This window comes from Lissotriton vulgaris, chromosome 4_1, assembly GCF_964263255.1.
Source record: "Lissotriton vulgaris chromosome 4_1, aLisVul1.2, whole genome shotgun sequence".
NCBI classification, from domain to species: domain Eukaryota; kingdom Metazoa; phylum Chordata; class Amphibia; order Caudata; family Salamandridae; genus Lissotriton; species Lissotriton vulgaris.
The window spans coordinates 427,832,225-427,857,721 of record NC_141691.1 but is presented as its reverse complement, the minus strand read 5'-3'; positions in this window follow the sequence as shown (position 1 = coordinate 427,857,721).

Here is a 25,497-nt window from a genome sequence, read left to right as displayed (position 1 = left end):
TCTAATTAAGGTTAAAAAAATATATATATATCTTTAAGCGTGTTCTGGCGCGCTTACGTTTTGGGTTTGGTTTGCGCTGCAGAGACGATACGTCACGGTTATGCGATGCATCATGAGGCGTCTCACGGGCTACGTGATACGTCACTTAATAAAGAATATATTTTACAGCTATAGATATTAGCTTTTAAAAAACCAATGAAATTCACAGAAAAAAACCATAGGTTATAGACCATATATAGTTAGGAATTTGCATTTACAAAACCTTGAAAATTCACTGAAAAAACCATAGGTTATAGACCATATATAGTTAGGGATTAGCATTTACAAAACCTTATTTTACTCGCATAAAACCATTGAAATTCCATATATAGTTAGTTGCACTAACTATATATCGCGCACCCGCAATCCACTGCTGATGATGTCACATATTACATCATTCATGACATGGTCAGTGACATCACTGATGACATCACTGATGACATCTCAAATGACATCACTGATGACATCACTGATGACATCTCAAATGACATCACTGATGACATCACTGATGACATCTCAAATGACATCACTGATGACATCACTGATGACATCTCATTTGACATTACTGATCACATCACTGATGACATCATTCATGTGATTATACGATTAACCTCTTCAGACTCTAATATAACCTTAGATACACTAAGTGTAAACAGACACTCACAGACTGTCACTCATCCATGGAGTTACTCACACACCTAGTCAGTCATGCAAAGAATCAATCACACCTACATTTCCTCAACTATACAGTTATACACACCTTACTTATTCAAACATATACTAACACATATTTACTCTCTTATACAATCCCTGATACAAGTTCACAATGATCCATACAGCCACTCACACATTCACTGGCTCTTATGCACAGTTATTTATATATGTCAACTCTCACATGTACTGTGTTTTACATATGTACTTACTTTGACATGTAGCACTGAGATATCCATTCACTCACCAATACACTCATGCACACAGTCAACCGCTCATACAGCTGTTTCCACATGCACTTTTGAACCCATACATCTAGTGAATCAACTGCTCACACATCTATGCACAGAGTCATACACCTCCCAGCCACCCACACTCACACTCAGTCTCCCATACAAATACTTGGGCAACAAATCAATAACCCATATAGTTACTCATATAGCTACTGATCAACACATGCAGCAGTTTACAGAACAACAGACATAATGATGCACAAATTAAGACAGTTTAGTCACTAACCCATGCACTCAGTGAGACACATTTAATCACACTCATACAGTCAGTCATGCACCTACTAAATCCTTCATCCAGACACTTATACATCCACTCATTCTTCAATATGTAAGACATATTTTAACTTTACAGAAACATACAGTCACTGGATGTTGTCATCAGTGATGTCATCAGTGATGTCATTTGAGATGTCATCAGTGATGTCATCAGTGATGTCACTGACCATGTCATGAATGATGTAATATGTGACATCATCAGCAGTGGATTGCGGGTGCGCGATATATAGTTAGTGCAACTAACTATATATGGAATTTCAATGGTTTTATGCGAGTAAAATAAGGTTTTGTAAATGCTAATCCCTAACTATATATGGTCTATAACCTATGGTTTTTTCAGTGAATATATATATATATATATATATATATATATATACATGTATATGTATATATATATACATATATTTACACACACACACATATATTAAATGTAACACAATTACAAAATAAATATATTTTTAATTATAAAATATTTTGCTTAATGCTTTACATTTACTGCTACTGTATATACAACATATTTACAAAAAATATTATGAAATTATTAAGACAAATGTAAATATTAATACTATAAAATTACCATTGTAAACAAAAAATGATAACAAATATATTTAACCAATATTAGGAAATATATTGCAGTCTGGTAATAATAGGTATACTATTCCCACTCCAGTTTATGCAATAGTAGAGAAATAGTAGGACTTTGAAATTATTAACTATACTATAACGACTCCAAACAGTTGGACTTCAGAGGGATTACATTTATTATTCCCATTCCAGTTAGTGCAATAGTTGAGAAAGCATTGGACTTCGTAAAGTCAAATTTTATTTTGTCACTCCAGTTTGTGCAAGAGTAGGCAAATCATTGGTCTTCAGAGGGGTAAGATTTACCATTCCCAGCACTGTTTGTGCAACAGTAGGGAAAGTTATGGTTCTAGTTTTACTATTTACAATCTGGTCTGAGAAGCAGTTGGGAAAGCATAGGACGTCTGAGGAGTAAGATTTACTATTGCCACTCCAACCCATGCAGTTATAGGGAAAGCATTGAATTTTGTATAGGTAGGATATAATATAGTTACCCTAGGCTTTGCAACAGTAGGGAAACCTAAATAGGTTAGTATCTATAGAAATTATTAGGTATTCATATGTGTTTACTTTGTCTATAGGTTAATAGTCCAACTTACATAGATAGACTTTATTTTAGTTTTCTCAATATGAACAATTATTCCAACTTTATAATAAATTCATTTAATTACACCCTCCTCTGTTTCTCCTCAACATCATCAGAGGCAGTGGAAAAATGTATACGAGAAGCAAAGTCAGGTTCTCCTTCTGACCAATGCCTGCTGGCCTTTTTGAAAGAGATAGCGGAAGTGGTGAGCCCTGGACTCACAGAAATGTTCAACTCTATGTTTAACTCTGTCAATTTTCCATCTAGATGGAAAGACTCCTCCATCCTTCCATTGCAAAACAAAACAATCTTGATGGGTCTAACCTTACCATATTTTGTTCTATAGCCCCGTTGCTGCTGCCAGCCAAACAAAATTTAAAAAATGATGAACGCTCAACTATCCCAATTTATTCATGAAAACAATCTGCTTGATAACTCTCAGTTTGTCTTCCGTCATGAGCATAGCACGGAAACAGCACTCATCAAAGCCACTGAAGAGATCAAAGTGGTGATGGATAGAGGAGGTACAGCTGCCCTTGTACTCCTTGATTCATCATTTGCTTTCGATACTGTGATCACTCTCTCCTGCAGCAGCGACTGGAGAGTCTAGGGGTCAGAGGAGCGGCATTAGCCCTGCTGTCCTCATTTCTCAAGGACAGGAGACTAACAGTAACAGTAGATGGGTATCATTCAGAGCCTCCGTTTGGAGTTCCACAGGGCTCTTCCTTGAGCCCTTCTCTTTTCAATGTGTGTGTCTCTGAACTTGGTCCACTATCTCGGATTTTCGGTTTAGCCTGATATCCTACGCCAACGATACCCAGATAGTGGTGGCTGCCTATAGATATCAGGCCTCTCCTGCTCTACAATTTCAGAATTGTATGAGTGCAATACATAGATGGATGGGTTCACATTGTCTCAAACACAATTCTGAAAAAAACAGAGGTCCTATTTTTTGGCTACATGCAACCCAGCTGGGACAACCTGTGGTGGCCGGCAGAGATGGGTGAACCACCAAAACCAGCGCACAAAATCTGGGAGTATGGGTCGACAACAAACTAGCACTCTCCCATCAGACAAATGCCATCGTCTCTGCCTCCCATTTTCTCATTAAGAAAATAATGAAGATTTTTTTCCTACATCTCCGCGGATACTAGGAAGACGGTGGTAACATCACTAATTCAGTCAAAACTGGACTATTGCAATGGGCTCTATTTGAACATACAGAAGCAATATTTTAAAAATCTTCACACTGTTCAAAACACAGCGGCTCGACTGCTGGTTAACATTCCCAGGCAAAAATCTGTTTCCAAATAGATTCAGGGATTGCACTGGTTCCCGGTAATACAACAAATCAAATTTAACGCCCTATGACGGGCATATAAAGCACTGACCCACACAGGACCTTCTTTTCTCCAAAATCTCTTTGTCTGGTATGAACCAGCCAGACGACTTATCTCTACAGGGGCCAGACTCCTGACAGTACCTAGAATTCGATCTTCTTACTGGCGCGGGCGAAGTTTTCTTTACGGCACTGCTAAACTCTGGAATACGCTCCAGGGTGAGCTCAGAAGTACAGGCTCTCTTACCATCTTCAGGAAAAGGCTAAAAACCTGGCTATTCGAGAATTAGACACCTGGTCGGGCATACTGTGTTCTCAGTGCCAAGACACCCCAGGTATTTGTGCGCTTTGTAAATCCAACAACATTTTTTTTTGTTTTTGTGAACAGGATGGTGTTTGCAAGAAGAACGCCAGGGTTCACTGACACTATATTGATGTAAAAAAAATAGACTAGAAAAATATAGACTACACAAATATTGACTCCCTATAGTAAAAGAGGTATGTACAAAAATATCGACAAAAAAAATCGAGGTAAAAATATAGCTGTATAAAATATTGATTTCATATATAAACATGTCTTACTGAATGCATGTGTTAGTGACTAAACTGTGTGAATGTCTGTATCAGTCTGTCAGTTGGTGTGTAAGCAGTCGCATGCGTTGATGAGTAGCTACTTGAGTTTCTCTATGAGTTATTGATAGGTTGTCTGAGTATCTGTATGGATGCCTGAATGTCTGTGTGGGTGGGTGGGGGTGTGTGACTCTGTGCATAGATGCGTGAGTGGGTTATTCACTGGGTGTATGGGTTAAAGAGTGCATCTGTGAAGGTCTGTATTGGTGGGTGAGTGTGTGTATGGGTATGTTGGTGAGTGAATGGATGTCTCAGTGGTACATGGGTGAGTAACTACATATGTAAAATGCACTATATGTGAGTGTTGGAGCAAATAAATGACTATATGTGAGAGTGAGTGATTGTGAGAGTGGCTGAATAGATGAGTGTAAGCTGGTATCAGTGATTGTATAAGAGAGTAAGTATGTGTTAGTATCTGTATGAATTAGTGAGGTGGTGTGTGTATAAGTGTATAGGTGAGTAAATGGGAGTGTGAATGATTATTTGCATGATTGGCAGTGTGTGAGTAACTCTATGGATGACTGGTGATGTGTGAGTGTCTGTATAGTTATATGAGTGCACATGACAATGCTGTATTGATGAGTAATTGCATGTATGAGTGACTGTATGTGTGAATAGGTGGATGTGTGTGTAGACCAAGGAATCAGTGAGTGGTTATGTAGTAACTTGTATTGGTGTGTCTATGGTTTCGAAAATAGCTGTCTGTATTTTAGAGTGGGTGTATCAAAGGTGATATTAGGGTGTGAGGACATGCATCAGATTATCTTGTGGATGATGTAATCAATGATGTCATTTGAGATGTCATCAGTGATGTCATCAGCAATGTCACTGACCATGTCGGGAATGATGTAATATGTAATGTCATCAGCAGTGCATTGCGGGGGCACGAGTTATAGATAGCGCAACTAACTATAACCTCCGAATTGCTCTGGTTTTGTACCAGTAAAAAGTCCAACTAACTATAACGTCCCTAAAACCTATGTTTTTTTTCAGTGAATTTCTATGGTTTTTTAAATGCGAATTTCTAACTATAACGTCCCTGAAACCTATGGTTTTCAGTGAATTTCTAAGGTGTTTAAATGAAAATGTCTAAGTATAACTTCCCTGAAACTCATGTTTTTCACAGTGAATTACATACATACATTCATAGTTCTGTACTCAAAAAATGTAAGAGAACTGTGTCATGACTCATAATTCAACCAGAATTAAAACTTACTTTGTACTAATCAAGATATTAAACAATTCAAATGCTAAATATTTCCTATGTTGTTTTTATTCTTTGTAATCTGAACCATAGTTTATTCATATGTCTTGTATTTAGAATCATAGCAAGTATTAGGCGTTTTCAGTCACCAGAAAGCAAATAAAACGCTTTGGCAGTTAACAGTTTTTAACCTCTGCCAATGTGTGCACATGTCAAACAGTTACATGTGTGACGATACAAATGAGAAGCTTTAGCGGTTAACAGATTTCCACCTTTTCCCAACACGTGCACATGTCAAACAGTCAAAACGTGAGCACATGTTAACCGAAAAACATGATATCTACGTGAGAGCGCAACACGTTGCTTTTATAGACTACTTTGTAACCAAAGACTATATAAACCACACCCAGCCCTTTGACAATCAAATCATTTTGTTAATGCGTGTCATTTCCCTGTCTCAAGTCAGCGATCCAGCTTCCCTTCTCCAGGGTCGGATTCTTCTTTTACGACCACAAAAGAGATATCAGACGTGTAAGTTGTTCGATTTAGGGATAGTAGATATATATGAAATGTAACTATTTATACGAATGGTGAAATTAACCATTGTAATTGCTTTTTGTGTTCTAGGAAACAACTAACTAAAAGCATTTCTTCAAAGAATCATATTTAGTTTAAAGTTTTATTATATATGGGTATCAAAGGTTATCAAGATTTCAAAACTTTAGGTATTTGAATATAAGATTCTAAAAAGTTTAACGTGTGTTTGATATTCAGTTGTTACATTGTTTGTTTATTTGCATTTTTTCTAGCGTCAGCAACACCTGTTCACAAACAGACAGAATTCAGGAGACACTTATCTTTTTCACTGTTCTCGCCCCTATTGTCCTTCCCCCCTGACCGGATTATATTCTACTACTGTAGACGGTCCGCAAATCCAGCGATACTAATATCCTAGTAGGCCACATCAGATAGGTCAATAAATGTAGTGCAATTGTTGTTTATTTCCCCAAAATAATGTGTTATTGTTTTTTTGAAATGTTTGATTTCGTTGACAACAATCATCAATGTTTGTGTCTTTCTTTCCTGTACATCAGCTCCTCCCAGGGGCAAGAGGACAGAGGTGGCAGTGGTGGCGCCGGTGGAGCAGAAAGGCCAGGATTGGTCCGCCGAGGGATCTTCAGCTGGCCCCAGTAAGTTTTCCTGTTAGTATTAATAATTATACTTCCCTAACTTTAACAGCTTCTATTTAATCCAAACGTTCATCATAATTCTATTTTTTCCTAAATCGTCTTTGATCTTCTTGTAGACTGTTTCTAAATTCTTATCCTGCCTCTACTATGACTCTCTGTGCTACTAGTATTACATTAGTCTGCCTGTGTAGCTAGCTAAGCTTGCACAGTTGGCAAAAGGTGTTAAAGAAAACTCCTATTCAGCAATAGCTCTAGGCACTGAGCGCAGTCCTATGGGTTGTCCATAATGTCTATTGAAGTCTTCTTAATGTTTATGCTTTGGCAATTCCCAACAATGAAATGTCAATGGCCACCAAGAATAAGATACTAGTTCACTTTTTGATTGGATAGGAGGACATTCTACTACTGTTGCAGGGACTATTCTGCATATACAGAACTATGGACAAGAAATAGTGCATTGGTGATAATAGGCGCAGTTAGACTTTCCACATACCTCAGTCATAACAGTTGAACCCCCAATCTCCTTACTGACTAGCTAGTGTGTCAGAGTCCTTATTTATCTCCCGAATGCAGCGATGATCCCCCAATGATTATACAACCCAGAACATAAGACTACGGAGTCAGAGTCCCGACCTCTCAGAGTCACAGACTCATGCTTGCAAATTGCAAACCCTTTCACTCACTCAATCAAGACCAAAAACCACAGAGTCTATGTAAGTTTTAAAGCTTTATTGAAAGTAAAACAACTAGCTCTGTGTGTACTCAGTATATTAAATTTCAATTGTGCATTATATAAAAACATTTAATAAAATCAACTTCATATAAGATAAACGATGAACGCTTGAAAACTCAAAAGTGGCTAATTTTACACATTAATTGTAGGAGAGCCCTCACCTGGTTGGAACTTAAAGTCTTGGTGGTGATGATGACGACTCCGAGTAACATATTGCTCTTGTTCGTAAAAGGGAAGCTTCTGTCTGTTATGAGAAAAATGGTGCGTGTTAAAAAGCAAGCATTCATCAGTTGTGCCAAAAAGTGTAGCATGTTATGGCTAAGAATGAATAAAAAGCACCCTCCCCTTACGAAAGGGAAATTTTTAGTTTAGACTACAGAGTCACAAATAATTTAATTTGTCTATGTAGTAACATATTTTTTCCTTCCTAGACAAAATAGGAGTGGTGTATATGGCATCTAAAAACATTAAATGTATTTTCTAGGCGTAACACCATCGGCACAGCCCACCACCAGTGCCGGGGCCAGCGCAGAGGTGGTCACACCAGGGGCGGATGCGGTGCCAGCAGGAACTGCTGTGGGGGATGCCATGGTAGTGGCGGGCAGTGGTAAGCTATTATATTCCTTACTTATTGAGATTGCAGAGTAGGCTTGCTGAAGGTGTGTATATGTTGTACAGTACAAGTACACTTTACTGTTAAGAAGACTTACAAATTTAGAACTATGTTTTTGTCAACCAGGTAGAAGACAGTCACCCTTGACTTCGCATTAGCAATAGCATTAGCGGCGGGAGTTGACGAGTAACCAATGGCCTCCTCTAAATTTGACTTCAACTCAGCTGTGAAAGTTTTTTCGAGAAGTCAAGTCAGATCAGAGATGAACTTAATGGAAGGGATGAAGGAAAAGGGAAAGAAGGGTGTAAGGAAGGGCAAGCGAGTTAAATTAATAACTGGCAAAGAATGATACGTGTTTTTGAATGCAGGCACAGGTGGCTGGGAATCTGATGCATGGCTGGTTGAAGGCTGAAGCAAGGATGGGTGGAAGGAGAAAGAAAAGAGGACTGCCTGGGTGGGTGAAACAGAAACTGTATGTGTGCGCAATATATCTTTTGGTTCAAATTCAAATGCAAGTCAAGCACGGCTGCATGGCTGGTGGTTTACAAAATAAAATGAAAAGTGTGTTTTTTGGTGAGAAAAAGTAAGGTTTGTCCAGTTGAGACATTAAGAAGAATGATTGACATTTACTTTGAATGGATGGATGCCTGGGTGGTATCTTCCTCATAGATAGCATAGGTGTATGTAGAGTAGACAGAGTAGACGGTCACTGGATGAAGAGTTACTGTGAAGAGTATGTAACACCGCACGTCCGTGCCAGAGTAGCAAAGCAGAGGAAAGTAGAAGTTGTAATTTTTCAGAATACTCCCTTGACTAACAGTAGTTTGCAAGCACAGCATATATTGTGTATCTATATTGTATAGTTCACATTATCAAGTCAAGTCACAAGTACTTTCCTCCGGCGATTACGGGGACCACTCACTACTTCTGTTATTCATGTGTGGCCTATAGGTGTTCACTCAATCAAAGAAAACAAAGCACCTAAATTCATCCCTTATATAAGAAAATATCCTGTGAAGGGATGGATGATCATATTATTTATCTTCTTCATTTTCCTTTTGTAGTAGACAGGGACAGGGTGAAAGTTAAATTAATTGAGCAGTAGCCTTTGTAACAGAGTATGGCCAGTGCCACCCATAATAGAAAAGTAAGAGCTTCACCACCTGCATGCATAGGACTGGTAACAGTAACGCAATTCTGCATCATCACGGCTTGCGCCTGTTTTTCTTGGATGCAAGCTGACTGCCCTGGCATTATGCCAGCTTCCACAAGTTTACGTACTAATTTTGCTAAACAAGAGAGAAGAGGAAGACTGGTGTACTATCTGAGTCTTATGTAGTGAGTCCATACAGTGTTAGTAGAATTCGTGAAACTCCCACTAATGTTAGAGCAGAGGCAGACGAAGTGGGAGGTTAGATAGATAAATGCCACAAATGTTATGTACTGTGCTTGCAAGTTGCTAGTGCTACTGTGACACAACTTTCTGTTGAATTATTTTGTGTTAATCTTAAAGAGTATTGGTTAAAGTATGCTTTTCTTTTTTCATAAAAATACTCCTTCTATACTAACAAGGAAGGAGTTGGCTATCCCGGCCCGGCAACGGAAACTGGAGGTAATTTTCACCGAATATCGGCGGCTGGTGGAGGGGGATGACTCTCAGTCAACATCCACAACAGCTGCACCCTCCTCCGCTGCCCTTGGGTCACACAGCCAGCGCAATACTCCAGAGGTATGGCACTGTGGTCCGGCAGCAACCCTCCGTCGCTGAGCAGCGAAAACAACAGCTGCCCCCTACAGTACCTGCACCGATTGACCCTGCGAGTGGCCTACCTTGAGCAGGAGGTGGCAAGGCAGAAAGCCCTGGTCAAGGACCCATCGGAGAGAGCTGCGTGACCACCTGGCCACAGGACACCGCCGGCGAAAGTAGAGAGAGAGACTGTCCCTTGCCCCTTTTATAAAGACTTTTGGGGGGTAGGAATTGGGCGTTCGGGTTTTTGGACTTTTGGGGACATGATTTCAATGACATTGGTTTGGGTTAGGGAGGGGGTGGGTCGGGTCTTGTGGGATAGTTTATTTTTGTTAGTGTCAAAATGATTATTTATTTTCAACTTAAATATAGCGTACACGTTTTTACTGTTTTGTGGGGGAGGCAGGGGGGGTTAACTGTACGTTTGTTTTCCTGAAAATCAACTGCCTGTTTGATTCAAATTGTCTAATCGCCCAAATTTGTACAAAAGTGCCACTGACAGAGTTAGTGAATTCAATTGTCCTACTACTCTACTAGTACTACCGTCAGTCTCTCCTCTCCTCCTACTCCATTATTCTTCCTCCCCCAAAATGCTTATCTTACCTGGGATTCGTGTTTGAGAATAGGGATAGGCACAGGGCTGGCTGCATGGCAAAAGGCGATTAGGTTGGCAATGGAATCCTGGGCGGATGAAATGTCATCATTGTGGTGGTAGTAGTAGTGGTACACACTGGCAGTAGCAGCATATAAAAAAAAGGAAATGAAACATTGAGTGGCCTGACAGGAGCATTGGAACAGTACGATAGATAGTACAATACACACGAACAGTGCCATAAATTGTAGCCTAAGCAATGCTGAAGCATTCCATCAAAAGTTAACTACTAGTTGAGTGGAGTATGGCTACTACAAGAAATAGTACTGAAGGACACAGCAGCATAAGCATTCATCACGTGTAGGAGGAGGATGTTGTTGATGATGAATCCACTCGATGGCGCACATGAAATTCTGATTTGATTTGCAAATACTCATGGGTGTGTGTCAAGCAGAATAGGGATATATCCTTGGATTCCTTGCCCTGCCTTGAAATTGATTTTCTGTTGCTTTTGACCTTATCCTCCACAGCAAGTATGTGGAATTATTGTTGTTATTTAGTCACACCTCAATGAAAACCACATAACCCGGGGGAAGAGGGCTAGGGTTTGAAAATTGGATGGGAATGGGGGTTTTTGGGAAAGTTTTGTGGCAAGAGAAAAAAAAAACCAATGAAGGAAAACAAATCTTTGAATACGAAGATATCCATAAATCTTTTAAGGGACATAAAGGAAGTGCATGCATGAAGATGTTTGCTAAATGGATGGTTAGGTTACTGAAAAGTAGTACTTACCACAACTTACTAACTATGAATAAACAATTTGACAGTACAGGGCTGCAGTAATTACGCAATTTCACTTGCCTATCTGCCCTCAGAGAGAAAAAATACCTATTAGGACATTAAATTAGTTTTAAAAATAGCAAAGAAACTAATCAAATAGCTGTAGGGATGAATTTGAAGCAGAGAGCAAAAGCACAGAGTCGCACTCATAGAAGTTCACAACAATAACATTATTTAAAAGATAAGGAGAAGTGAAGAGGATACTTTAACTGTGTGTTGTAGTTGTCCTGTTCAAATTGGGAAGTTGCATGCATCCAGCCATTCCTCTTGTTCGCGGTACTCCTCCATTCCATCTGACGCTTCGTTGATCAATCTTGGTGACCACACTGTCCACTGCCTGCCTGGCGGATGCGGAATTGTGGATTGCTATGCTAATCCTGCGTTAATGTTTTTCCCATTGCACAGGGTAAAAGCCGGCCTGTAATTGTCGATGGAAAAACAGGAATGGATATTAACACACCCCAGAGGAAAAATATAAGGTACGGTGTGTAGTACAAAAATAACACTTTCACTTTCAGAGACAACAGTATTACATACAAGCATCATTTCTAAAGTGCGTACTCTGAGTCTCCTTTTCAAGGATAATAATTAGCACACAGCAGGCCAGGGCCATGCAGACAGTCAAGGCAGGCACCACTGAGTGAACCAACCTCCGTGTAGCATACCTCTTTGACACAGACAGACAGAGCAGATCTAATTTTATACAGCAAGCCACATAGCCACAATTTTACATGAACTGCTGTCTGGACTCTGGGATAACAACACTACACTGGCTCGACCACAACATACCACGACTAGACAGACATGTAGTTCTGCAGTGAGTGACTGTAAAAAGAAAAGATATTATGCAATTTTGATCATCAAGACTCATCATCATCATCATGGTATTGTGGCAAACTCAATATTGTTCATGCAGTCATAGTCTATACACAGTGAGTCCAAGGACATATTCCATATTAAAAAATGCAACGTAGTGGCCCCTGCAGTAGAAGTACAATTTGCATTAAACAAGGTAAACACAGAGTGGACTTGAGTTCCAATTAGTGTGTCAAAGATTAAATAATAACAGAACACATAGGATTCATTTCATGCACAACAAACTAACAGCAATTGCTTTCATCAGAGCCAGACAGCCAGTGTTGTCCACTGTATGCCATCTCATCATTCATTACCTGTTCCACTTTTTGTCAGCATCTTATTCTTAAGTGAAGGGCCACAGGGCTGCCTCTCGTGTCAATTTCAGAAGTAACAGTCAGCATAGCGGCAGTTCCTTGATTCTGCGTAATCCGGCAATCTGCCGTGAGGGAAACAAATGGATAGGGGGAGTCTGGAGGAGGAGGATAGTTGTGAACTTGTGAACTTCAGGAGTGCTGACAGAGTCACCTTCAATATGGAAATAAGACGAAGACAGTGCTGCTGATGGATTTGTTGTGATTAGAGTATTGTTGTGCAAAAAGTTGCAATACCAAGAAAGACACACAGAAATAAAAGTGAATATGGATGAAAAAAAAAGTAAGTATTTCAAGCCTAGGTGTCAGGGAAGTAGACTTCCATCTCCTAAATCGGTGTCCTCTTCTTCCTGCATGGATTCACGTATTTTGTAATCTGGTGGTATGAAGTGCTTATTCATCTTGATCAGTGTTAACCTTTCCACTTTTTTGCGCGAGAGGCGGGTCCTTTATGAAGTTACCATGGCACCAGCAGCACTGAAAACATGTTCAGCTTGCGAGTGGGCAAGCCAAATAATTTATAGCCAGCTTGGTGATCAGTCTCCATTGAGGCATTTTTCCATACCAATACACCAATGGTTCAGATCAAAAAAGACCTCTGTTGGGTCATCCAGATAGGTGTGCACCATTCACTCAAGGTCCTCCATGGGTACTAAAATTTTGCGTACCGTCTGTTGCCTTTGCATCAACACTGGAACAAGCAAACCCATGATGAGTTATCCAATCCGCTTCCGACAACATTATGGCTGTGCCTGGTGCAGGTGATGATGATGATTATACGGTTCCTGCTGTCGGTAACGGCTGTGAGGGAAAGTGACTACCTTCGGCCACAGAAGTGGACATTGACGCCGGATGGCCTGCTGCTTCAGTAGTACTTGTGGTGGTTCCTTCAATTTCCTGCTGCTCTTTTTTTAACTGAGTGGCTGACAGAGCTAGCCAATGTTTGTACTTGGAAACATCTACTTCATAAAAAGGAATGAATGTATTGCTGGCCAGTGCCTTTTTCTACCGTGGATCCAGAATAATGGCACAAATGTAATGTTGTTCTGAATGTATTGCTTTAAGCCTTTCATTGTCAACTAGGCAGCTTAATAAGTTCTCTGCCAACTGATATGCGTCTTGTTTTTCAGCATAAACTTAGAATGTTGAAGACACCGCCTTCAGTTGGTGCTCTAGCATGCACACAATGGAATAGCTTTGCCCAAAGTACAGTCCTCCCTGCTGAATTCACGCGTGAACACCTCAAAAGGACGAAACATGTCTGTCAGTCAGGCTTTTAACTAGGTCTCATTTATCCACCTCTAGCCTCATGTCTTTCATAGAAGCACCCCGTGCGTTAAAGACATAGTGATTGATTACCAAGTACTGCTCAAACAGACGCTCAAGCATGTAGAAGGTTGAGTTCCAACATGTTGCCACCTCCTGGATGAGTTCTCTGACTGGCACTCTACAGGCACGTTGAATGATCCTCAGCTGCTTCCGGGCCTTAAAAGAATGGCTGAAATGTGTGCAGATTCTTCAGCAGGGGGTCAGTAACTTGCTGACTGTGTTTTCTTTTTTCAGGAAATCTTGAACAACAATGTTAATACTGTGCGCCAAACACAGCACTCTGAAATAGCCACCTTCAGACATTGCCTTAACTATATTACTGCCATTATCCATGGAAACATAACCAATCATGCGTTTTCTTGAATGCAGCCATTCAAAGACCTTACTGTTAAACTCCGCCAAAATGTTTACTGCAGTATGAGATTTCTCCATGGCAAACATGGCTACTGTTGCATGTTTCCGAGTAGCTTGAAAAATTGTGACACTGTCAACACCTGCAGATATCTTCTCTCTAACCCCCGCAAAAGAGACCCAGTGTGCAGTGATGCACATGTAATCAACGGCTTGGCACCTGTTTCAAATGTCTGTTTGAAGGTGGATAATGTGAACAGTACTCTTCTGCAAAGCTGCCCCAATGACGTCCAGCACATCGTGATGAAGTGCTGGAACCACAACTCTGGCAAAATAGGACCGGCTAGGAATCTTCCATTTAGGGCATAGTGTTGCCACAAATTCTAGAAAACCCACCCCTTCCACGAAAGAAAAAAGGAGAAGGTCCGGCGCTAACATTTTATCCAGCATTGCATTATACAGACGTTGGGTGGTTGCGTTCAAATGGCGCCTCCGACCAAAACATGCTATTAATGGTGGTCTGGACCGTTTTCATATGTGATGAGGATCCAGACTTCTTCAACCCAGTTAGGCTCATTGATGTACTTTTTCGCATTGGTGTCTCTACCAGACTACTGTGCTTCCTAGATGTTGCTGGGGTAGAGCAGGGTGTGGGCGCTACCACTGCAGTGCTGCTCCCAGGGGTACTGTGTGTACCCGAAAAAATGGCTCTTGGTTCTTCACCTCCCCCCGCACGATGAGCTCCTCATCATCAGATGCAAAATCAATGGATACATTTGGATTTGTACTTTTGGCTTTCCGGATGTTACTTAGGTGCGCCACCCACTGGATTATGTGGTGTTTTTGGAGATGACCTCTCTGGCCTCCGGTACCATAGTTGGTACCAAGCTTACCCCGACTAACTACTTGTTTACGAATCGAACAAATGACTATGTTTTCCGCCTTTTTGCTAATACAAAAAAGTCCCCAAACTGGGGAGTTGAGATTTCTGGTGGTGGCGGAGGTGCTACTTTCAATGCCAGATGAAGTGGAGGATGGGAGTGGCGGAATTTGACTCTGTTGTGCACCTACAGCACCACTACTTGAGGTAATGGAGATCAAGCTGGATGGAGGTCCCTGCCGGCCCTTCTGATGAGAAAATATGGAAGCTGTAGGTCGTGTTGGTGCAGTAGTTACCTGTGTTGGTGGTGGTACCAGTGGTGCCATGCCGCACACATCCTGCACAGCAGCATTTTTGGATAGGGTACAAAATGTCTGTCTGCTGAATGCCCGCTGGTGCTGGAGTGATGACTATGATGACTGGGTTGTCATTGTCAGACTGTTCATCAGCAGCAGAATACACCACCATACTTCTTCGTCATCACCCATAACTGAAAGCCTTGGAGGAACCTTCCTTTTACCTAGCTCTGTCGGCTCATGGCGTGCTTCCCTCTCAGACTGCATTGGTGGGTGCCAATCAAGATATAGATCATCAGAAGGAAGGGGGCTTGAAGAAGAACTTGTACTAGCCCTCCTTGACCTTTTCCTTGCTAGGGATCTGGAAGACAATGAATCATCAGGAGGGTCAGCTGCTACCTCCGCAAGAATCTTGATTTCCTGATGTGCCCCTACTTCTGGAGGAACAAGCATTGTGGGCAGTTGTGCCTCTCCATGCGCCTCTACATGCGCCTCTCCATGCACCTCTCCATGCGCCTCTCCATGCACCTCTCCATGCGCCTATCCTTGCGCCTCTACTTGCGCCTCTATTTGCGCCTCTCCATGCGCCTCTCCTTGCGCCTCTCCTTGTTGCTCCTGTGGTTGTCATTGCGGCTGTGGTTTAACACTCGTCAGATGAGTTAAACCCTGCCTTGATTGGATGCTACTTTGCGATGAGTCAACGCCAACATCACTGATCGATGGTAAAAGAGCAATTAAAGTGGCTGCCTCTGCGACACTCATGGCCTTGGGCCTAACTTGGCGTGGTGGCACTGAGACCAATGAAGCGGAGGTGCTGCTCCCAGCTTGGTCCCCTGCGGACATCTCTGCTGCAGGCGTAGTTTTATTTTTGCCCAAACAAGTGTCTGTCGGAACACCAGTCTCCTTGGTAAGTGGCACCACTTGCTTCTTCTGCTCCTTCTTACTGGCAGTGGCACTGGCAACTTTCGTGGTAGAGGAACTACGGCCACCTTACTTTGGGCCCATCTTCTTCAGATGTCAGAACAGCAGGACTCAGTTGCACGAGTTGCAGAGTTGTCTGTGGCCACACGTGACATCACGTGACGTGCACACACTGCAGCAGGACTTCTCCCTGGCACTACAACAAGTAATGATGATGAGGCTGATTCATGGCTCTCAGTCTGTGCACCTAAAAGCAAAGAAAGCCAGGGGAACATCAGTTAAATAAATGTTGCATATGTCGTGCTTTAATTAATATTTGCAACTAGTCATTTATTATTATTAACACGACACACCCAAAAACGGAAAGACCCAAAATAAAAATTGTAATTCTAATCCAAAATGGATGTTTAAATTATTAGAAAAGAGACCACACAGAGAGAGTTGTTTCATGCTCCACTGAGTACCCCGGGCATAATGGATAAAAGCAAGGCAGACTGGGTGCAGGCCTATGGCACAAAGCACACTGCCTGGCTTCAAAATGGCCCCTAGACCCCCACCACATGGCCAGGCCCTGGGCCAGGCCTCAAAATGCCCTCCAACCACATGGCCAGGCTCTGGACCAGGCCCCAACAACACCCACAAAATCGAAATACACATACAAAAATCACCCCAATCCAATGTCATCCATGCCCTAAATGATGTTTAAATTCAAGAGACCCCACAGAAAGACTTGGCCCATGCACCAGTGAGTACCCCTGGGCATAATGGATGAAGGCAAGGCAGACTGGTGCAGGCCTATGGCACAAAGCACACTGCCTGAATTCAAAATGGCCCCTAGACCCCCACCCATATGGACAGGCCCTGGACCAGGCATCAAAATGGCACCCACCCACATGGCCAGGCCCTGGACCAGGCCCCAACAACACCCAAAAAATCGAAATACACACAAAAATCACCCCAATCCAATAGCATCCATGCGCCAAATGATGTTTGAATTCAAGAGACCCCAAAGAAGACTTGGCCCATGCACCACTGTGTACCCCTGTACCTGCTTCATTTTAGGAAGAACTTGAAGACGTGGCTTTTTAACTCTTCTGTTTAGGTGGTTTTTCTTTCTTTCTTTTCTATCGGGGTCTGTTTTTATCTGTTATGTTGATCAAACACTGCAAGTTGCCTGTGGAAAGCGCCGGGACACTCTTTTCGAGTAGCCGAGCGCTATAAAAATGCAATCTAACATAACATAACATAATGGATGAAAGCAAGGCCGACTGGGTGCAGGCCTATGGCACAAAGCACACTGCCTGGCTTCAAAATGGCCCCTAGACCCCCACCCACATGGCCAGACCCTGGACCAGGCCTCAAAAAGGCTGCCACTCACATGGCAGGCCCTAGACGAGGCCCCAACAACACACCAAAAATCAAAATACACACAAAAATCACCCCAATCCAATGCTATTCATGCCTTAAATGATGTTTAAATTCAAGAGACCCCACAGAAAGGCATGGCCCATGCACCACTGAGTACCCCTGGGCATTATGGATGAAGGCAAGGCAGACTGGGTGCAGGCCTATGGCACAAAGCACACTGCCTGGCTTCAAAATGGCTCCTAGACCCCCAACCACATGGCCAGGCACTGGACCAGGCATCAAAATGGCCCCCTACCACATGGCCAGGCCCTGGACCAGGCCCCAACAAAGCCCCAAAAATCTAATTACACACAAAAATCACCCCAATCCAATGCCATCCATGCCCTACATGATGTTTAAATTCAAGAGACCCCACAGAAAGTCATGGCCCATGCACCACTGAGTACCCCTGGGCAAAATGGATGAAGGCAAGGCAGACTGGGTGCAGGCCTATGGCACAAAGCACACTGCCTGGCTTCAAAATGGCCCCTAGACCCCTACCCACATGGCCAGGCCCTGGACCAGGCATCAAAATGGCCCCCACCCACATGGCCAGACCCTGGACCAGGCCCCAACAACACCCAAAAAATCAAAATACACACACAAATCACCCCAATCCAATGCCATCCATGCCATAAATTATGTTTAAATTCAAGAGACCCCACAGAAAGACTTGGCCCATGCACCACTGACTACGCCTGGGCCTACTGGCTGGTGTGACGTTAACAAGCACCCCAAAATTACAAAAAACTTCCACATATATATGACAGTGAGCTATTCAATTCCATGCCATCCATGCCGTAAATGATATTTAAGTTCAACAAAACTCACAGAAACAGTTGTATCATGCACCCATGACTAACCCTGGGCCTACTGGATACTGTGGCTACCCAAAATATACTTTTTTTAAAGTTGGGAAAAAGTTTATAAATTGTAGTTTCAGCAACTGCAATGCCCCAAACAAACAACACCAACTTACTTGTAAAATCTCAACTCCAAAAGTGATCCCAAAAAAAAGACCTCAAACACAAATATCCAGCAGCAGCCACAAAGAGTAATCCTTCCAGATCCAGATCCAAATGAAAAGTGACCAGGACATGGACAAAGCACTGGGAGGAGCCTGCTGACAGGAACAGGAAGTTGGAGACTCTGGGGCACTTCTTTCCTCCCAACCCCCCAAAAATGCACTCCTTGCACAAAAAAGTGCAGCCAAATTTCAATCTGAGGAGTTATTCTGATCCGAATCATCAATTTCAGAAGGTTTATGCTGCCGGCGATAGATTTCTTGTGCAGAATTGCAATTTTTGCGATTTTGGGAAAGCGAGATGTTCAAATCTCCCACAGGATGTCAGCTGCGCAGCGCATCTACGTATTCGCTATTGTTGATATGCTATCGCGGGCCCTTATGATGTATTCGCGTTCTTAAAGTCTCGCATTGCAAGACTCCATGACGTACTCGCGGTCGAAGAGTCTCACACGATCACGCCATGACATACTCGCGGTCGAAAAGTCTCGTGCGATCACGCAGCAAGATCGAAAATGGCGCAGCGCACGCAAACTGGGAGGAAAACATTTCGGCGAACTCAGAATCACTGTAAGTCAACGCCGCGCGCGAGATTGTATTTTTGAAGCTTGACTAAGCAAAAAAAATCCGCCAACTCGCGAATTGCGAATTCTTTGACAATTTTGCGCGATTTGCGGACCACAACATTGCCAAAAATTCGCAAATCCCGTGAGCGGAACGGATTTTCAGCCCATGCTTAGTACTTTTCTAAATATCTTGTGCTCCATTCTTGACCAATCTGTAACTTATACGAAAGGCATACCATGTCCCATTTTTCAGTTTTTTACACATCATCATCTTTTGGCAAACCTTAATCATTATGCTCCAGAAGGAATAATAAGTTCTGTACTTTTCTGAATATCTGGTGCTCCAGTCTTGACCAATCTGTAACCTATACGAAGGTCATACCATGCCCTGTTTTGCAGTGCATACACGTCATCACCTGGTGGCAAACCTTATATATTACGTTCCATACATAAAACTCTAAATCAATGTACAGTTGACATGCTGACCATAGCCTAATGACCTTTTCTCTAATTTTACATTCTTCTCTTATATCCACTTTTTTGGCATTGTACTTTGACTGTATTTTCTTCCCTCTTCCTATCCCTCCCTTTAGCTTTACTCTTCCACTCAGATTTAGATGTTGAACCTTGACTCACTTACTTGTAGAAAACCACATTCTTACTACCTAGGCTGTTATCAGCCACCTCGTCAGATTTTGCTTCCATCTCGTCCGACTGCCAGTCAGTATACCTTGTACGACACGGTTCAAGAGCCAAACTTCAATTCTCTTAGAATAGAATACACCTGATTCTACCTTCGTGCAACCATTTGACACGTTCTCTGTCTATGGAGCATGCTAGAGCCTGCCAGACTAGTTTCCTGTGACCAACATTGCACTTACAGGCACACGGCTCGCAATACACTTTGCTTATATTGCGCACAAAGGATTTTTTTAACACTAGTGGACAACATTAGAACTCTTCCTTTGCACACAAGAATAGAAACTAATCCTCTAGTTTTTCATTCAGTGATCCAAGGAAGTTTTCTCACATGTTTCTTAGAGTTAGTACCTATACTACTATGGCGGCGCCACTCTCACACTGAATCAGAGTGCCTCTTCTAATCAGTGGCCCAATTTGTGAACAGACAGTTACAAGCAAACTAGTTACCTGCACAAGCTATCCCAAGCTCGCCTTCCACCATGGTAAAAACTTGCAGTATAATAAATATGATGTGCTGGACACATACATTCCGCTACTCGCGACCCATTTCTGGTCATGCAGAGAGATCGATTCAGGGTCAACCTGGTTCACTACCTATTTAAAATGGCAACATCTACATTGTCGCATATAAAGGATTTAGCCGAGGACCTGACGAGACTCATTCACCTTAACGACGGACAAGTACGTTTTGCAACACTGCTTTAAAGCCGCCTTTCCCGCCTACATCAGTTGTGCGCTCTTGTAAATAGGAAACCTCACAGCTACCCTAGGTAGATACTCTCCCTGTCTTCCTTTATAGCTACTATTCCGCACATACTCTTATCCGCTGCCTATTATGGTTGACAACTGCTCAACCTGCTAAGTGTCGCAGCTACACACCAGAGGGGTCACTGTTTAGACCCTATTTTCGCGAGCTGGGATATGATAAAAGTACTTACCCCTCGTCAGCTCCCTTGGACTGACCACTTTCTGGTCCCTTTTCAATGTTTTTATCAGACTACTAGGACTATAGACAATGGAAAAGGAAATATTATGAAACGCAAATGGAGACAATACTCCAAAGAAAACTTTATAGGTGCCATCCAGAAAGCCCAACCAATAAGTGCCTCGGATAGTGATCAGGCTAGCAAGGAATTTAACCTACTTGTAACTGCCACTCTGGATGAGCTAGCCCCCATGTGCAAGGGTAAAGCCAGAGAAGGCAGACAACGTACTGCCCCATGGTTCACTACTGAACTCCAGCAAATTAAATCTAAATGCAAAAAGCTTGAAAGGAGCTGGAGAAGGAACCCGAGTGAGCTAGCAAAAAACAGTTATAGCTCCGTACACCGGAGCTATCAGTATGCGGTGCGTAGAGCAAAAGCCAAACATTTTCAGACTCGTATTGAGGATGCCGAGAGCTCCTCGCGAGAACTGTTTAAGATATATAAAGAAATATCTTTGGTCTCTAGTTCCAATACCCCCACAAAGACCTCCAAGGAGGGATGCAATAAAGTCGCTGACTTTTTCTCTAGCAAAGTCAAAAAGATTTACGCTTCCTTCTCTCATCTACCAGATAAGGGTATAGATTTCAGAGCAGACAGCTCACTGGCAGCCCCGGATTCCTCACTACTAACTTTCGAGGTTCCCGCAGCTGACAAGCTAATAAAGATCTGTCGAAGTGTGAAGTCCGGCTCCCCTAATGATCCGGCTCCGGCCTGGGTCATGTCAGAGGGCCTGACAGCCTTGGAACCTCACATCAGACACGTCCTACAAACCTCCTTTTCCACTCAACAAGTCCCTATGGATTGGAAGAAGGCCATAGTACTGCCAATAAGGAAAAAACCGAATGTCAGCTTGGAGGTGCTAGAAAACCTTAGACCCATTTCCTTATTGCCGTACGTGGCGAAGGTGGCCGAGAAGGTGGTTAACGCTCAGCTCACGGAGCACCTGGAAAAATGGAATCTACTCCATCCCTCTCAATCGGGATTTAGGGCGGGCTACTCTACGGAGACGGCCCTCCTAAGAGCCACTGAGACCTTAAGAGCAGGGGCAGATGCAGGTCATACAATGGCCCTGATCATGCTCGACCTAAGCGCGGCTTTTGACACCGTAGCGCATTCCATCCTGCTACGGTGTCTGAGCGAAGCTGGGGTCGTTGGTCCTGCGCTGGGCTGGCTGCAATCATTTCTTACGGAAAGATGTTTCCAGGTACAGCAAGGGACCTGCCGCTCAGTGGAGATGTCACTAGACCAGGGAGTGCCTCAGGGCTCAGCTCTGAGCCCCACTCTTTTTAACCTATACATGGCCTCCCTGGCGAAAGTTGTACACTCTTTTGGGGTGGAATTAGTGTCGTACGCTGACGACACTCAGCTGCTGATCTCCCTATCGCAGAGCACCTCCAACACCCCTAACAACGTTAAATCCTGTATGCAGGCACTAGCAGAGTGGATGGATGCCCATTGCTTAAAACTCAATGGCTCTAAAACAGAGGTGCTGGTGGTAGGGGGAAAAAGCGAAAAATGGTCGGATGAGTGGTGGCCTTCATGCCTGGGCCCTACCCCCATACCATGTCAGGAGGCTAAGAATTTAGGAATTTGGATGAATCCCTCTCTCTCATATGATGGCCACATAAGGCGTCTTGTGGGCAAATGTTTTGGAGTACTAAAGACCCTAAACAAAACTTTAGACCTCCTCCCTTTATCGGCCAGAAGGACACTAACGCAGGCACTGGTGACCTCGCGGTTAGATTATGGCAACATTCTGTTCCTTGGGGCAACCGAGGGCAGCATAGGTCGCCTACAAGTCATACAGAACTCCGCCGCCAGACTGGTGTTAAGAAGACCCAGGAGAGCCAGTTCGAAAATGGCGCTGGATGCGCTTCATTGGCTGCCTGTGAAGAAGCGTGTGCTATTTAAGTGCCTCCTCTTCTGTCACCGTATGGTCTGGGATAAGTCACCGACATACCTGAAGGATCTAGTCAGCCGATATGAACCTACTAGGACCCTCCGTTCAGAGGGTACCGGACTGTTGACAGTTCCCAGGATTAGGAAGGCTAGAATGGGTGGACGTTCCATCGCGCTCCAAGCAGCTCAACAATGGAACAAACTCCCTCCTGTGCTGAGACTGGAGAGCAATGAATTGCGGTTTAGGGCTTTGCTAAAAACACATCTATATTCTGCATAGAGTCTGGGCTTTGATGCTGCTTCAGCGCGGGGACACGCCGTTATGGCGTTACTGAGCGCTCTATAAGCTCCGTATTATTATTATTATTATTATTATCCTCCATTGTCGCATTCCTGCTTTGATCGGCCTTGCGCCACTACGAAGTACTGATTTTAAGCATATCCTGATGTCCAATCTCCCTGCTCTCGCTTACACACTACATTCCAGCGCGTACCATTGACTTACATCCCAGTTTTGATATAAGCTTGGTTCTCTTATACGTCATATGCTGACTTCCTAAACATGACCAGACTTTTTAGCTGATTAACAAATACTCCATAACTTCATCATAGTTAGATATGCAACTACAGTTACGCATTATGTCTGATTTTAATTGCGCATTATGCCTGTTTTTACCTATAAGGGGCAGGTGATAAGTGTCACGCTAATGCCAGTTGTTCTTACATCTATCTCGTATAACCTGTGGACATTTATTGACAAAGAATAGATCTTTTTACATGCTCGAACCTTAAAGTGTATTGCCTTTGTTTTTGCTGCACGGTTATATCAGGTTTTTATCTAGCGATTTGGAACATGTTGCAAATAATACACTTGTCCTTGCAGAAACTGGATGTTAAAAACATTGCTCTATCACAAACCTGAAAATGATCAGACTATTCGCTGATACTATGATGTTGGATTGTAACGACTAGTTATTGTAATCCCCTTAACTAACATTGTTTCTATTTGTTCAGCATGACCTGACTCTGCATGAACTCATTCACTATTGCACATTAATTCTACTAGTCTAAAAAGAGTCTCATCACGCTAACCCCCATGGCACTCATTTTTTCTGTCAGTTCAACCTTTTTCGGTTAATTCATCTCTTTGCCGGCACTAACCCTCTTCGGTTCATTCTTGACTCTTAAATTCTCTTTCTTTTCCCTTTTCCCTTCTTTCTGAAGAAAAAGCATGCTCATGGAAATGGTGGTTCACACTAGGCTCACTCCTCTTCCACATTTGGCATTAGGTAAAATCTTCTTTAAATTCTTGACTCAAAGGCACATTTTTCTTCTTTTCTTTTTTTTAATCCAATTAGTGATTTCCACAACTAATACTCTCTCCTTCCATCACTTTTCACACCCATCTGGCGTCCCCCTTGTCTTCTTTCTGGGGAACCCTCTGTTATATCATATTAACACTCTCTTCTCTATTTTTCAATGGGGCCTTGAGAAAGTCCTGGCTCTACCTGCCGCATAGGGTGAAACACGTGCCGGCTGTTCATTTTTCCCCACACTTTAGTTTATGAAAAATCACAAATGAGTGAAACGGACACAACAATGTGGTGAAAAAAAAGAATCACTTCCACTTAAACCAACTTGGATAATTGTGTTGATTTCAAGCAAGAAATGAACCTTTTGATATGAATATAACGCCGGAAACTAGGAACATCTGCTCAGAACCCCTACCACAACTGTCTTTTTAAGGCTGTCAAGGTCCAGAGCATTGAGCAAAGTTCCTCCATGCACTTTTGGGATTCATATCTAGTATAAGGATCTCTGGGCCATTCACCCTTTCTTTAACTATCTAACACAACGTGTTACAAGTTCAATCACTGTCTTTTCTTCTCCCCCAAATGCGCTTGAAAATAGTTTGCTCTGTTCTTCCATTCCTACTTTGAAAACATATATTAATAGTAAACACTAACAGAAAACGCTATTGTTTCAACATCCAGCGGGTCTCATATAACCTCGTGCGACCTTGAACTAACATGTGGCTAAACTACCAACGGACTTTGACTCAGTCTTCTATGGAAATCTCGCACTACATTTTGCCCAATTTATACACAATGGGGCAGATTTATGACGGACTTGCGCCACAGATGCGTCACGCATCATGACGCATCCTGGTGTTTTCCCATGCGCTAGATCAGCAAGGTGACGCATCTATGAAAATGCGTCCCGCAACGTAAGATGCGACGACATCTAACTGCGCAAGATTTGGCTGCGTCACGTAACATTTAATATATGCAAGGTAGGCGTTCCACGTACAAAGACACGCATTTCCGTCGCATCCATATTTACGACATTCCGTCACGTTGACGCATCTACAAAATGCGTCACGCAAATCAAAAAAACCTCTCGCAAGCCTACGCCACTGAAACCCACGCGCAGAAAATATCGCAAGTCTCATTGCGTGTAGCAGAGTAATTTTTCACAAGGTGAACAGAAATGGATCTCTTAATTTTGCAATTGGGAGTTGCAGAACCACCT